The sequence below is a fragment of the Echinops telfairi genome, unplaced genomic scaffold, assembly GCF_000313985.2.
Source record: "Echinops telfairi isolate 266 unplaced genomic scaffold, ASM31398v2 ScPeMD7_7409;HRSCAF=8447, whole genome shotgun sequence".
Classification (NCBI taxonomy): Eukaryota; Metazoa; Chordata; class Mammalia; order Afrosoricida; family Tenrecidae; genus Echinops; species Echinops telfairi.
Genome location: NW_022111309.1, coordinates 6,312,032 through 6,327,845, shown reverse-complemented (window position 1 = coordinate 6,327,845; position 15,814 = coordinate 6,312,032). Strand labels below are relative to the sequence as shown.

Below are 15,814 nucleotides of genomic sequence, written 5' to 3'. Positions count from 1 at the left end.
ATCTTTTGATTAAATAAGAAAAAAAAAAAGTTTGGCTTGCTTGTTTTATTTTTCCTTAGCTTTATTTTAAGAAAAAAATTATATAATAAAAATCATTTTAACATTTAACATTGCCACTTAAAGTCACATGTAGGACTTTCACTGAAGTTACCTAAGCTTGGTTAGCTAACAGGAATGCAGGCCTTTGGCTGGTGCCATTAAATCAGATGTCCTGCCGTAGCCTCTTATCATTCATTTTCTGAAGGCTTTATTTTTCATAAGTTTCTGCTCCAAAAACCCACAAAGTTTGGTTTCATTGCCAAGGTCAATTTCAGAACTGTAAAGGGCTGTATGTGGAAGCTAACTTTAAAAGTCCCTGTGCGTTTACAATTAAAAACAGCAACAATCTTACCTGATTAGACATTTTTGAGATGGCTGACACCCTCCTGCCTGCTTTTATCTATTGATTTGTTTCCAGTCCCCCCACAACTTTATCAGGAAAGTGCCACTTTCCTTTCCTTTTGCAGTTGTGGAAACTGAGTCCCAGAGAGAGTACATGCCTTTTCTACAACACACAGAGATGAATGCCATCCTGAGCTGCAGTGGGAACTGCAAGATCAGTGGTTCAAACCTACCATCCTCTCCTCTCTGAGGGAGAAAGATGAATCTGTCTGCTCCCATGAAGATTTACAGTTGGGAACATCAAAGGACAGTTCTCCCATAGGGCTGCTGGAAGTCACAGTCAACTCCATGGCAGTGAGCTTGGTCTTAAGGAATAACTGGAACCCTTGGGAAGTGCAAATGGTTACCATCTTCAGATCGCATGTTCCAGGGCTCTCAGATGAGCCTTAAAAGAAAAACGCAGGGTCAATCTACTTTTGGGACATCAGCCATTGAAAAGCTATGATCACAGTTCTACTCTGCCACACAGGTGAGAGAATCACATTGGAGTTGACCCCATGGAACCAGTGGAGGTCACACAGAGAGGGACAACACTGGGAGAGGAAGCCAAAGTCCTCGCTTTAACCTCATGTACCCGATTGTTTCCAAATAAGTACAGTCCATATATGCTTTCTAAAGTAATTGGACTAGAATACATCACAAATTAATCTACTTCTAACTCAATATGCAAGAAGTACTTTTTATACAAAAGGGAATGGGAAATTGTAATCTTTCTTCTCCATTTTCAATAAAAGAAATATTAGTTATCTTGTAGCCATGCTTCAAATGGCTGTGCCTCTTGTTTGTTCCTTTTCCCAAGAACGGCTAAGCAGCGCCATCACATGTAACTAGTGTTTATCGAGGTGTAGTTCCTACAAAGTAAACAAGCAAACAAAATGAACCCCTCTCACCAAAGCTAAATAGTTTGCCGTCTAGAAAATAAGGTGGTAAAAGGAAATTTCTAAGAATTTTTAATTTCAAATATATGGTTCGGAATTGTTAAGAGAACTGGTTCTTCCAAATGGCTATTTGGGTAAAAAATATTATTTCACTGTAGATAGATAGATAGATAGATAGATAGATAGATAGATAGATAGATAGATGATAGATGTGAAAAATATATATGTAGGAGAGAGAGAGAAGGGGAAGGGAAGGAGGTGGGGAGAAGAAGAGAAGGGAGAAGGGAATGTAGGAGTCATTCAACTTTGTCCTATAAGGTGTCAGAATTAAAAAGTGTCATAATTAACTCTGAGGCTGTGGGTTTGGTTTTCAGCAGGAGAAAGGTTGGGCTTTCTACTCCTGTCAACAGGTACAGTGTCCAACACCTATAGGAGGTCGCTGAGTCAGCATTGACTGACTGGTGGCTCTGTGAGCTAGGCATGCCAACCTCAACTTCGCAGGTTTGAACCCAGCTGCTTCCCGGAGAAAGCAAGGGCCGGCTGCTGCTGCAGATCGCGGTAGCTTGGAAATCCTGTGGAGGACCGCTGTGAGTCCCGTTGACACTGTGGCAATGGAGGGAATATATAAGGAATGTTCTAGAGATCCTGGCCGTCGCTTATATTTAGCTTTCATCTTCTTCTCATGAAACAGTACTGCCTGTTCAGCTTTGTTCTGGGCTTTTATATTCCCCCTCCCCTGAAATTAATGTCTAGGTGAGTGCTTTTACTTGGTATGATTGGGAAACACTACGAGTTCAGACCTAAATATTATCACATATAACAATAACAACAAAATTATACTGTGCTAAGATCCATTGATTTATAGAAATTCTTAAAATGGGCTTCAGATGTGATTTTGCCAAGTAATAAGCCAACACGTGCTAATTTAAATTTTTCCTGACAGGGAGCTAATTCGTCATCTGAGATAAAATATTTTATATCTTCACACACGTAAAATAAGATTTCTAAATTTCATTCAAGCTGGTATTATTTGTAATATGTTTTTTAAAATGTATCTTGATATGAAACATAAATGTACAATATTTTCAGTGAGTCGACTCCTAATCAACTGAATTAGATGTATCCCACTGAATATAGTTAAAATTTTTAAGTAAACATACTACTCAGCATTATTTATATTCGTCGGTGGAAACTTTAATACAGTAGAGAATTGATGGTGAAATTAACTATAAGTTTAAAATAGGGTTTAACTTTCTAATTGATAACAATGAACTTCTCTAAGGCCTATAACATCCACTGGAGTAATAAGCATGTACCTATATTTTTAAAATGTTTAATTAACCATATTATCATCTACTGTATATTCACAGAATGCCATGTGTGAGACTCGATAACATTGTATATTGCTTTTAAAAGGCATTTAGTAAAGGTGGCATTTCAAATCAAAGAGAAAAGAGTCAATTCTTTACCAAACCTTGTAGGCGTAAACGACTAGTCAAAATGGGGCCAGAGAAGATAAACAGATTGTTTGCTAACATCACTTGCCAAAATAAATTCTAGCGATATTAAAATGCAAGTAAAGAAGAAAGTATAATGGATAATAATTTTTATTTTGTCAACATAACTGTTTACACAGAATAAGCCTTCAATAAGTGTTAGTTAAATCATTGCAAGGATCATGCCTTGCTTAGCAGAGCATCAAAAAGTGCAATAGTTGATTGATTTCCATACATTTCTGGTGGGGCTAGGGTGGGTGGGAAGGTGGGGACCTTTGAGTGAAAAAATAATCATAAATAAATGTAACCCACTACCAACTGCAAGGCGAATGAAAATCAGGGTGTATTATCAAATTATCCTAATACGGTGAGTGGAATGCTCTTAAAATTCAGTAAGAAAACAACCAGTGCGTTGATAAGAAACTGATCAGTACAAATATGAGAATAGATCCAACTTCAAAGCTAAAAAACTTCCAACTAAAATAATTTCTTCCAATTCATTTTTTACAGGTTGGCATTAAATAGGGTACCGGTGATGTGTGGTTATACACCGTGGTACAGGTGTTCCTAAGGGCATGATCGTTTAACTCCTAAGTTTGACTTTCAGTCATTTGTCCTAGAGGGGAGAATAAGAATGCCAACCAAGACACATCTTCAAGGGTAATCTTGGCAATAGCAGTCATAAAACAAAAGCTTGAAAATAAATCAGATTTACAAAAATACTAGATTACTTGAAGGAAACATAGAAAATGATATCTTATCACATTATATAAGCATTAAAATGAAAATCTAGAAGTACATTAAATTATATAGCAATTTATCTATGGTACAATATAAAATAGAATGACCTATTCAAAAAATATGATGTGTAATATTATCTCACTCATATGTACATGTATATGTGTGGGGAGATAATCCCTCACACATACACATATATGAGAAAAATATTTGAATCATTGAGGTCTCTCTCCTCTCCCCTCCTCTTTCCCCTCCCCTCCTCCCTCCCCTCCCCTTTACTACTCTAGTCTCCACCTCTCCTCTCCTCCTCTAGTCCCCTCCCCTCCCTTCCCCTCTCTTCTCCTCTCTTCCTCCCTCCTCCCCTGCTTCCTCTTAAGCTTCTTTATTTTTGTTTCTTCTTAATGGAGCATGTATTGTCTTTGCAATTTTTGAAAGAATTTTCATGTGCTCATCTTTTTGGTTTAGGTCTCAAAATACTGTTTACTTATTTCATATTTTGCCCACACAGAATGTAAGAGAATACTGTGCAAGATCAATTGGTGTGAAAAGATTTCATCACAACTTTTCATCAAAACGCAAAAGGTCAAATTGCAGAACACCTAAAATATTCTCAAATAAGATAGTATGGATTTAGGGAATTCTTACTGGGGCCAAAGAGATATTTTATGTTTTCTGGATAAAAATCGTACACCAATTTTATATTTTATGTAGAACCATTTGAGAAATACACAGGTGGAAGGTCAGGGGCCCTCCCTCGCCTCTCTTGCTTCTCAGCTCTGGAAAATCAGAAGCCAGTGATATGCTGGATGGGAAAGGTGACATGTTTATGAAAGTCCAGGCCAGCCTTTGAATTATCAACTGCTACCACTCTTGCGTTTTGTTTAGAGGTCACAGGATTATTTTAACCAAGGTTAGTCTCTTTCCCCCTGCTTTTACTCTGTTAGTGTGGGAAGCAATTTAACTTTATGGCCCATGTGCAGCAAGGTTATTTGTAAGTCTGCGGCTGATGACGTATGTCACGTACGTATGTCACGTAGTACGTATGTCACGTAGACGCCACACCCATTACTTCTCAGATTCCCCCTTCTTAATTTATTTCTATTGTAAGATTACTATTTTAACTTCCGCTAGTTTGAAATTATAAAATATTTTATATAACAGTTTCCCCTAAAGAGTAATAATGGCTGTGTATGTGTGTGCATATTTGTTGTTGTCCTTTTTGTTGTTGTTTTACTTAGGAAATAACAAAACTCAACAGTGAAAATTATAAAGTTATGTAATTCTCTAATTAATTTACTTAAACATTAAAGAAATATACAAAAGACATTATGGGAGACAGAGTCAAAATATTCCTTTTAAAATTATATTTTAATCCATAAAGTAGCATAATACTTAGAGTTCAACCGAGGTCTTTAACACTTTTGTATATATATCAAAGTTCTTTTGACCAATTTTAATGAAAAATAAAACATGAACGCTAGAATTCTATTTGACCATACGTTAATTCAAGGAACCCTGGTGGTGTAGTGGGTTATAGGTTAGGCAGCTAATGGCATGGTCAGCAGTTTGAACCCCCCAGATACTCCTGGGTAGAAAGAGGAATCTACCTACTCCTGTCAAAAAGCAAGTCTCAGAGACCCCCATTTTCAGTTCTACCCTGTCCTTTAAGGGGCTCTGATTCCAAATTGACTTGATGGCAGTGAATGAGCTATTTAACACAGGGAACATTTTCTTAGGAGATGTGATTCATCCTTCACTAACATGACATTTCCAAACATAAAGATTATGAATGATCCCATAATTCTACCTTTGAGAAAAGTGACAATTGTAAGAAAATTCATTGCAATCAATACATTCTGCTTGAATGCTTCCTAACAAAATCATGTCATTTCCTGTGAACTGGTATACGGAACCCAGAAAGATTTTCAAATTATTTTCCATCTTCAGTGTCTATGATTATACAACATGCTTTTCTGAGGATGTAGAGCCTGACTTAAAATGTTTGCACCTTTCGGCCCTCTCCAAATCACAAATATCTCCGTGTACAGACAGACAGAGTTCTTGGTGGAGGAATGAGGACAGACCTACATTTCTTTACCAGTCATGTTAAAAAATTCTATATTTTAAAATTTTCAAAATACTGTATATTCCATTCTTCTCTTTCATCATGACCACAATTCCAGTTCAAGCCACAATGAGTTTTCATGGTCAGTGTGCTTCCTCCTATTGTTTCATTAAAAATAAGCAAAGAAATAAAGGCTAACGTTCAAAAGGCAAGTTGAGGTAAAGCCTAATACTCAAAGAAGTTTTGAAAGAACCAAAAAGAAGAAAAAGTTTGTTTCTCAAAGCCTCGTGTTCGCTGCCATCGAGTTGATGCTAACTCCCAGTGAGCCTGCAGGACAGGGTCGACCTGCCCCTTTAAGGCCTAAATTGTAATTGTATACAGCAGTAGAAATCCTGTGGTTTCAAACTGATAACCTTGCAGTTCGCAGTCTAATGTGTACCCGCTGCGTCACCCTGGTTCCCCGTTGTAAATCTTGAAAATAACGGGAGTATCCAGAGGTGGAGGGTTTTACCCTGAGTCTTTGTTCTTGCCTTTAGGAATGAGAAGAGGAAGCAAAAGAGTTTATACAAACAAAATAGTAGAGACCAAAAAACGAGCAAGAGTAGGGTGGTGGAGGGCCTGGGGTGAAATAAGTCCTTCAGCAGAAATGTCTTTATAAATGTCCCTGGTGTGTATTTTTAAACAAAATTCATCCTGGAAGGAACCTCTCCTGTGTTCTTCAAAACGGCCCCTTATCCTAGTAAATGAACAACTCACTCTAAACATGTCTATTAAGTGGCACTCCTTATTGACCTTCACTGTTGGATAAATTCATCTCAAACCTAGGACTTTGAATGGTTAGTTTCTGTTGACACCTGGAGGATGCTCAACTGCAGAGGGAGGAAAGATGAAGTCCAAAAGAAAAACACAGTAAACGGACAAATAAACAAATCCGTCTTTTTGAGTATAGACTTTTCAGAAAAAAAGACTCATTGAGAAAAATGCACTGCTGAAGACCAGGTAGAGCACACCTCTCCGGCGCCTCACAGGGAATGGCCAGGAGGTGGAGAGGAAACCACAGCAATTAGTTAGTGCTTAGTGGCACCATCCTGCCTCGTTCTCATGGTGTGTGTGTGTGTGTGTGTGTGTGTGTAGGCTTGTAAGCTTGGGCTCTCAGTCAGTGACTTGCCACCTTCGCCTACTCAGATCCTTAGCTCTCTTGTTGAGGCTCACTTTTCAAACACCTGAGCCATGGCTCTCTTTGAGTCCCTGTGATTCAGACATGTGCAAATGTGCAATAACATGTCCAGGCGAGAGATTGGTTCCTAAGACCATATGAATTCTCTTTTTGCAGACTCGGATGGAGCAGTCATTTTATTATTTGGAGCGAGAGATCTTCCCAAAATAAACTCTAAGGAAATAGAGAAAAAACAAAACAAAAAACAACCAGTGGTCACAAGACAGATGCATTGGCAAGGCATGGCGATTAATATTGATAGAACGCTCTTTATTTCTACTTGGCACCTGTTGAATTGTTGTGCTTCCCCATTAGCCCTCCATTGAATACTCGAAGACAGTTAATAAATTCCTCCTTCCTGTGCAGGAAATTGACTAAGAGAAACAAAATTAGCTTTTAAATTTTAAAGAATGAAATTCTGCGCCGCTGTCTTTTTCCTTTCCTCCGTTACCTTGAGAAGCAGCGCCCCACCTGGCTTCCTTGACAGGTAGAACCAGGTAGGGTTTCAGATCTCAAAAGTGGCTTCTAAAACTCACTGTCTCTGTCCTTTTTGGCTCTTCCTACAGCAGTTCTCAGGCAAGATCCGGGTCCGAAGGACTGCCTGAGCCTCAGACCTCAAAGGTCAGAGAGTTCAGGGTTTTGTACTGTCATGCCACCCGGATTTCTTCACATGCTTTGTTTGCTAATAGCTAGTAATGGCTTTTTGCACCATCCCCTCGCCCCTCTCCCCACCCCCACCCAACTGTATGTACCTCCTAAACAGAAGGTAAACGAAAAGGGGACACTTTTATGGCTTCTATGTAAAATTTTTAAGGCTATTTTGAATGTAACCACAAGAAGGCGAGTTGTGAAAGGATTGCAGTGTAAGGCACTGGCTTATATGCAGCAAAGTTCCAGGGATAGGAAGTAGCATATTTTGAGGCATACAAATAGACCCCCTTCCATGGTTTACAATTTCATTTTGAAAAACAAAACAAACCTATGTATCTTCTTTAATATAGGAGCCACGGAAATCTCTGACATTGCTACAGTACATTTTATAGGGAAACAGCTAGCATCTAAATGAACGATGTGTAAATGAAGCTACGGTCGTGGCTTTCTTAGTGGTTACTTGGCATTTGTTTCTCTTTTTATTTCCTTTTAGCGGTTTAACCTTTCACTCGCTCAGACATCTGTTTAGTGAAAAGAGAGGCGATACTTATGGTTACATGTGTTCACAGGAATATCTGAATTCAGAGTCTCCACGACTCCATCCTCCCGCAAAGTGCTGGCAGAGAATGTGGTGTGAAAACCCAGCAGAAGTCATGATGTTATCTAATATCAGTGAGTATTACCATTGGCCCAATGACGTTAATGATAGTAGAAATCCACAAACGGTTGAGCATTTTTGTATTGGACACAGCACAGGTAATTCACAAGTTAATAAGAAAATTGCGTTTGTTTTGAGCTTCATCCTGTGCACATTTAAAATTTTGATAGTACAAACCCACTTTTCCTTGGGCACTCTGTTCTGAGATTGCCACCGTTATCCATTGCCACCACTGTTTCCAGCAATTTCTCCCATTGTATGCATTCCTACCTCTATATGTCCTTAGGATATTTCCTTCCAAAAGATGACATTACAGTGGTACAATCATCAGATAATGAAACTCACATTAGTTGTGGAAATACAGTTTTCCAAACATTGATCAATAATCAGTGATGATAAACTCTAATGAAATCCTTAGTCTCATTGCCATAAGCACTCCTCGCCCATGTAGTCATTCACTGTATTTTAATATTTTTTAATTCTGTGCCTAAAATTGGTATCTTAAATAAAACCATGTTCATAAAACAATATAAGGTAATATGTATCAAGTTTAAATAGTTCTAAAATCCAGAACGATAAAGCTTACATAAATTCAACTATTTAAGCTTGGAGAAGCTGATGAATGTGCCCATGTTGCACATGTAATTATTACACCAGCAGGAGAGGACAGGAATAGTGTAAAACCAGATTACCATGGCTGCTCCCCTCAGGGGAGTGTGCAATCCTGCTTGTGGCTGCCACAGGTACCTGGTCTCAAGAAGAGAGCACTTTCTGAGTAAGTTGTTCCCCGAGCATGCTCCAAACTGCTCACATTCAATCAGCCTCCAGGGTTCCCAGGTTCTATGTCCTGCACCCAAAACTGCAGTCATTCATCCCAGCCATTCTTTAACAGCGTCTTGGATTCCTATCTTACTGAAGGTACTGTGCGAAGTAAGGAGTCCGTTGGTGGTAGAAACGATTAACATGTTTGGCTGAAACCTGAGAGGAAGGATGATGGAGTCTCCCCACGGGGTGCCTCGAGAGAAAGTCCTGGTGATCTCCTGAAGAATCAGCGACTGAAAAACAGCTCTGCTACGACATCCATGTGCTCATCCCGAGGCAGAATTGACTGAACATAAAGTAGTTTCCCCTGGTTCTAAGTAAAGGTCAAAGAGACTTGAAAATGCCATTGATGGAGATTAAAGACCACAGCCTTCAGGAGGGGTTAAACCTCAGGATACTCAATTTAAAGAAAATGAAAATCCTCACAACTGGACCAATAAGCAACAATATTATAAAGGAAGAAAAGAATACATGTGTCAGGGATTTCATTTTACTTTAGCTACAGTCAACATGCATGGAATCAGCAGTTAAGAAATCAAGCACTATGTTGCATTGGGCAAATCTGTTGCAAAAGTTCTTTTTAAAGGATTAAAAAAATAGAAAGCTGACACTTTGAAGTCTAAACCATGCCTATGCACATGAAAACTGGTTGAAGAATTTATGCCTTTGGAAATAGAGAAAAGAACTAGGAGGGAAAGGACATTTATAGAGGTCTAAATATAGGTATGTACATATGTAAACATATTTATATCTAAGGATACAGAAATAGGTCTATGTACATATATTTATATATTAAGCATTAGGGTAGTAGACAGACATTGGGCCTCTACTCAAGTACTCCCTCCACGCAAGAACACTTTGTTCTAATAACCTGGTATTCCGTAATGTTCACCTTCCTGACACAATCGCTGCAGACAAAATCTGTGCATAAGCAAATGTGGTGAAGACAGGTGATGGTGTCCAGCTGTCAAAAGATATAGCATGGGAGGTTTTAACAAGCAGCCATCTAGCTGAGAAACAACAAAGTCCACATGGTAGAATCATACCAGACTGTGTGATCCGGAGGGGTCAATGGGATCAGGTACCAAGCATCAAAGACCCAGAGCAAAAAATCATATCAACGTGAATGAGGGTGAGTGCAGAGTGGAGACCCAAAGCCCATCTTTAGACAAATGAACATCCCCTTATGGAAGGGTCACAAGGAAGAGATGGACCAGTACAGTACCAATGAAACAAACAACTTTCATCTAGTTATTTAATGCTTCCCCCCCCCCTACTATCAGGACCCCAATTCTACCTTACAAATCTGGCTAGAGCAGAGCATGTACATGGGTACAGATAAGAGCTGGAAACACAGGGAATCCAGGACAGATAACCCCTCAGGACCAATAATGAGAGTAGCGATACCAGGAGGGGAAGGGGACGGTGTGGGAGAGAAAAGGGGAACCGATCACAATGATCTACATATAACCCCCTCCCAGGGGGATGGACAACAGAAAAGTGGGTGAAGGCAGACATCAGTTGGTGTAAGACATGAAAAAATAATAATAATTTATAAACTATCAAGGATTCATGAGAGAGGGAGGGTGTGTGAGGGACATTAAAAAAATGAGGAGTTGATACCAAGGGCTCAAGTAGAAAGAAAATGTTTTGAAATTGATGATGGCAACATAGGTACAAGTGTGCTTGACACCCGGATGCATGGATGGATTGTGCAAAGAGCTGTATGAGCCCCTAATAAAATGATTTTTAAAAAGAAGAATATATGCCTTTGAACTATGGTACTGGAGAAGAATGTTAAATACACTGCAGACTGCCAAAGGGTGAACCAATTGGTCTTGAAGGAAGAGTAGCCAGAATGTTCACTAGACGTGCGAAGGACAATAACAATACTTACCTGGCCGGGGAGCTACCATGATCACGTAGGTGGCTTTCCCAGGCCGAGGCTTAGCCATGGCACTTCAGATGTGCTGACCCCTGCGATTTCCCCAAATGTGGGACACTCGACTGCATAATTTGTGGTAGTGGGGGATTGCGTTCGCACGCTCCCCTAAAAATAAATAATAATAATAAAAGAGAAGTGTGAAGGACATCATGCTCAGCAATGTAAAGGGTGAACCGCGAAGAGAAGCTTCCTGGTGAGGCTGGGCACAGCGGCTGGAGTCCTGGGCTCAGTCACAGCAAAGATTGGGGGGTGGTGCCGGTCCAGGCAGCCTGGAGTTCTGCCGTACATATGGTCCCTGTGAGTGGGAAGCAGATTGCTGGCACCTGGCGACCACAAAGTCATGAGTATCCAATGCTTTAGAAAACTGGAGGTAGTTATTCCACCAATCGAGCACAATCAACGTAATCCAGAATATCCTCTTGTTCCTGAATCCCGCGTTTTCCAGTGCACCCACCTGAAAGCCCAGAAAGCCTATTTCCCAAAGGACTCTGGCTCCTTCAGTTTCCCCACGTGTTAATTTCAAACTAAGATCATAAATAATCGATGCATTTTTACATTCTTTTAAAAAGCAAGTCCTTTTTAAAAGCATATATTTGGTGTGTGTGTGTGTGTGTGTGTGTGTGTGTGTGTGTCTTGAGCTTGTTTTGGAAAAGGCGCTGCAACTCATTTGAGCTTCGTTTATGCCTCAGAGAGACATCGCCTCGAACACCGCGGGCTCCTTTCTACCAGGCAGGTATTGGCTTGCCATTTAAGAAGGATGATTTGTCTTCAAGGTATTTTCTTTTGTCCTCAGATGTTGATCTCAAATTTAACAGATACAGTATACCTGGGCATGTCTTTGAGGTATTTTCATTGTTCCTCAGAACAGAGCTCTAAATTTCATCTGTATATCTCACCAGAAGAAATTAATATTCAGTTCAATTCTGTCCCATTTTGGAAGGAGCGACCATAAGAGTCAGACGACTCTGAAAACCTGGGCAAGCCAACTGCCCAGGCATCTTTGATTCAAAAATCGCGATGCCTAGTTCCTCTGTCCCTGGACACAGAGAGGGGTGCCCAGGGGGGTCTTCTAGCAGCCATGGACCTACATGCAGATTTTCTATCCTCTTGTTTTTAACCGGGAAGCAGCTGTCCACAGACCGTTCTGAGACTTGGGCACATTAGAATCCAGGAAACACTGGTTTTACCACTGCCACGTTGTTGACATCATAAGACGATATAACCACAGTGGAGAGAGCCATATTTTATAAACACTGTAATTATGGCACATGACATAGAGATAAATCTTGACACATTTACCAAACAAAATGAAAACCTTCATTTGTCTGAGGGAAAGAGAAGTGGTCCGTGTGTTTGGACATCTGCACGGCCACCATGTGGCAATGATTGTGCAGCGAACCTGGGATCACTCTCACTGCTGGAGCAAACTACGGCTCCAGTGATTAGTAGCTTTCCCACCCTCCCACTCTCCGCCTCACCACAAATACAGAGAGATACAAGCCCAGGGCCCTGGAAGAGAGAGATTTTCCTCAATCCGTTTCTGAATAGATTTCCTCCCAGCAGGCTCTCCTACACCATTACACAGTCTGTGCTTTTTGTTTACGGTTTTCTGGAGTATCTCTCACACACTGTTAGTGCATATTTACTTAGGCACTAAAATGAAGCACACATAATGAAGCCATCTGCAGGAAGTAGAATTCATACGTGGACTACCCTATCGCTCTGAAGATACAGCAATACGCGCTGTTGGAATATCTCAGGCTTTGCTGGGCATATTTGAGTAAGTGCCAAGTTATTTTGGTGTCTGGGGATCATATACTAATGATGTAAACCTCAACTAGTAAGTTCATCCTATAGCATGTTTTTTCCTTGCAGAAGACTGACTGTCTATCAGAACACTGCAAGGTGATATACGAGGATATATTTTTAAAAAGTATTGTGATTGGGTTGCAGGTCATGCATGCATGAGTGGATTCCAAATAAAGCATGTTTAAACATGCCTGTGCAATCAGTAGACAGCTGCAGACAAGTTCTTTCAGTAATACACTTGTCTTTGTCTTGCTAGGGCGCCTGGAATAAAGTCCGTTCAAAAGAATGGCTTCTGAGAGGATGTGCTGGGCCAGGTAAATACAAGGAAGGCTATGGGACTGGTGTTCTGTTTTGTTGGAAGTCCGAAGGGATAATCTTGGTAGATATCTCTCAAAGGACGCATGAAAAGCACAGGGACTTATTTTGAAGGAAATTTTAGACAATAGAAAATGGCACTGGTAAGAAAAAGTTGTTCTAAACAGTTGTGGTTGTTTTCATCCTGACAATGCAGCCGTTCTTGCTTTGAAGGGAGTATAGGCTGTCCTATAGAAAGAAACCAAGAGCTCAAGCAGAAAGCAAATGTTTTGAGAATGATGATGGCAACAAATGTACAAATGTCCTTGACACAATGGATGGATGGATGGATGGATGGATGGATTGTGATAAGAGTTGTACAAGCCCCCAATAAAAATGATTGAAAAAAAATTCACGACACACAGATTCCAGGTCAGATAAACCCCTCAGGAGCAGAATTGGGATTAGCTATATTAGAAGGGTAGGGAGAAGGTGCAGGAAAGAGGGGAAGAAGGGGGAACCAATTTCAATGATGGATGCATAATACCACCCCCCACCCCCCCACCCCCCGGGGAGGAACAACAGAAACCATGGGGGAAGGGTGATAGTGGTCGGTGTAAGATATGAAAACAATAATAATTTATAACTTATCAAGGGGTCATGAGGGCAGGGGGGAAGGGATGGGAAAAAAGAGGAGCTGATACCAAGGGGGCTCAAATAGAAAGTAAATGTCTAGAAAATGATCATGACAACATATGTACAAATATGCTTGATACAATTGATGTAGGGATTGTAATAAGAGCTCTAAGAGGCAGAATGAAATGATGTCATTTTAAAAAAAAAAGAAAGGAAGAAAAGAAGTTTGTTGGGAACCTTTATCACATCCCCCGACAGCCATGCTCAGGTTCCTTCAGACACCTTTCTCCCAACACTCAAAGAATAAAAGAGCATGGCTTGAACCCCTAAAGAATGCCACAACTGTTGTTTTGACATTATGTACAGTGAACCCTCGCCACTTCGCGCTTCGACTTCCGTGGCTTCACTCTATCGCGGTTTTGGGGTAACAGCGCATGCTCTGTCATTACTGCCACTGATTGGCTCATACTGTACACGCTTCTGTCTGCATCGCTACGTATCTGAGCTACGTATCAGATGCATTTTGAGGAGTTAGTTGGCCTCACAATGGAGCGTCTCTCGCATATCGTAAGAACAATCAAAGAAGTTCAGGACACGATTGAAGAATGGGATCCAGAAATGAATCGTGCATTACGGTTCCGGAATGCACTCGATGGGGCAATGGAACCCTACAAAAACCTTTTCACTGAAATGAAGAGACAACGTCGGCAACTGCCAATCACAATGTTTCTTAAACGTGTACCCTGAAACCCACTGCCTACACCCGCTCCTTCAGAGGAAAAAGACGGCGACCCACCGGTAGAGTACATCCCTTAAGTCATTTCATAGGCTATTGATTACAGTATTTGTAAGAACTATGTATAATAATACTGTATGTGAAATATGTAATACTGTAAACTAGATGCCATAAATAATATAATAAATAATAAATGATAATTGTAACGTCCAAAATGTTTTACTGTATTTTCCCTTTTTTGTTTAATAAATTGGGTAATATGAGTGTAATGGTGACTAAAAGGTGTTTTTTCATGTCCTCTATGCTCTAACTACGAAAATATTTGATTTACAAATAAGGAATCCTACTTCGCAGAATTTCATTTATCACGGTAGGGTCTAGAACCGATTAACCGCGATAAACGAGGGTTCACTGTAAATCAAAGAGAACAGTATTCTGCAGGAAATGGTTAAAGAGAGGGAAACGCCACCTTCAGAAGGTTATGGCATACAGTGGAAGCCAAAATAGATGGCTTGGACCTATTAAAAATAAAATATTTACACACATCAAAAGACTTCATCCAAAAAGTAAAAGCCCACAGATTGGGGGAAAAAATCCTTCAGCAATGACAGCAGATAAATCACTAATCACAAAAATATCTAAAATCCTGCACTCTCTCAAGAAGAAGAAAAGAAATAATGAAATTAATGATGGGAAAAGGACATGAACAGAAAGTTCACCAGAGAAGTCACTGGAAAGGCTAACAAACACAGGAGAAAATGCTCAAGATCACTAGCTGTCTGGGAGCTGCAAATCCAAACAATGATGAGAGATCACCGTACACTCATAATGGTAGCTCAATTTAAAAAAAACAAAAAACAACTTTCATCCACTGCTGATGGGATTGTGGAAATCGATATGGGACTTCCTGAAACAACTGGGTGTAGATGTGCCATACAACCCAATAATAACTTGGCTGGGCATATACCCCCAAAGAAGTAAGAGACAAAACAAGAACAAGCATATGCTCTCCCCTGTTCATTGCAGTACAGTTCACAATAGCAACACACTGGAAACAACCCACATGCCCATTGGTTGGAGAATGGCTAAAGAAACGCTGGTGCATACACATCACGGAATCCTGTGAATCCCTTATACTGGGAGGGTAGAGGGAGAGTGGGTTGGAAAGAGGGAACCAATTATAAGGAACTATATGTGACCCCCTCCCTGGGGGATGGACAACCGAAAAGTGGGTGAAGGGAGACGTTGGACAGGGAAAGATATGACAAAATAATAATTTATAAATTATCAAGGGCTCATGAGGGAGGGGGGAGTGGGGAGGGAGGGGGAAAATAAGGACCTAATGCCAGGAGCTTAAGTGGAGAGGAAATGTTTTGAGAATGATGAGGGCAATAAATGTACAAATGTGCTTTACACAATTGATGTATGT

General features: G+C 40.2%; 1 non-coding gene across 1 annotated transcript; it reads left to right on the top strand.

Annotated features, from left to right (window-relative positions):
• Positions 1 to 10,854: 10,854 nt before the first annotated feature.
• LOC115871848 lies at positions 10,855 to 11,018 on the top strand. Its single transcript, XR_004047510.1, has one exon. It is a non-coding gene; the product is annotated as a U1 spliceosomal RNA (small nuclear RNA).
• The last annotated feature ends 4,796 nt before the right edge of the window (positions 11,019 to 15,814 follow it).